Raw genomic sequence first — 992 nt, 5'->3', positions numbered from 1 at the left:
TATATATATATATATATATGCAGCGTACTTCTGTCTTTTGGTTGGCATTCACGGTATAAGACCCCTCAGGTCATGGGTTCAAATACCCTCTAACACAGTTGGCCTTAAAGAAGTGTTACTCAAATTATATGAATGTTTAGGTGTTAGATATGTAAATACATAAGAATTGTGTGATATATATATATATATCTGTGTGAGTGTGTGTGCCTATTTGTATATCTGTATTTGTGTATGTGTGTATGTGTGTATCTGTGTACATATACACACACACATACACACACATAAAAAATATATTATTACTGATCCTGAGGAGATCTAATGGTCCATAAGGGAAAAATATGGTGAAGGTGGGCTCATTGACAGAAGATCATAAAACTTACTTATCCGATCGAGTGAAGCTATTTGAGCCAGGCAATGATTCCAAACCCGACCGAATCACGAGACTGAGTAAAGGCAACCAGAGGATACAAGAATGAGTCATTCAGCCATAAACGAGATGAAAGACTATCCGAGCCAAGTACCAAAAGAGAACCGACCTAAGGGAAAAACTAATTCCCTAGTATCTCCTACCATCCTAGGGACACACAAAGGGTGCTCATCAGAGGTCAAGGAACAACTACGGAATAATACCAACCAGCATACCCATATCTACCAAGCTTAGGTGACAAAGTGAATCTTAGTCGCTCGATATGATCTTTCCATCCCAAAGCCACTTAACTTAACCCACTGAGTCATAAAACACTCCAATGATAAGCTTATCCATGTAAAATACAAGATATATCTTAGTATGAACATCTTTAAAGCTGTGGCAAAAATATAACATCACAATATTGCACCATTTCTTCTATAAATATGGGAATCATTTTGAGAATAAGTTTTTGATACGACATATTAGTGACACTTCCCCCCTCTCTCTATCCCTCTTACTTAAGCTCTAATTCTTGAGTGTGATTCACGGATAAATCAGAATTCAACATCACACACACAGTCAC

Source organism: Phalaenopsis equestris, unplaced genomic scaffold (assembly GCF_001263595.1).
Source record: "Phalaenopsis equestris unplaced genomic scaffold, ASM126359v1 Scaffold000600, whole genome shotgun sequence".
Lineage (NCBI taxonomy): Eukaryota > Viridiplantae > Streptophyta > Magnoliopsida > Asparagales > Orchidaceae > Phalaenopsis > Phalaenopsis equestris.
The sequence above is the reverse complement of the archived record's forward strand: the minus strand, read 5'-3'. Positions refer to the sequence as shown.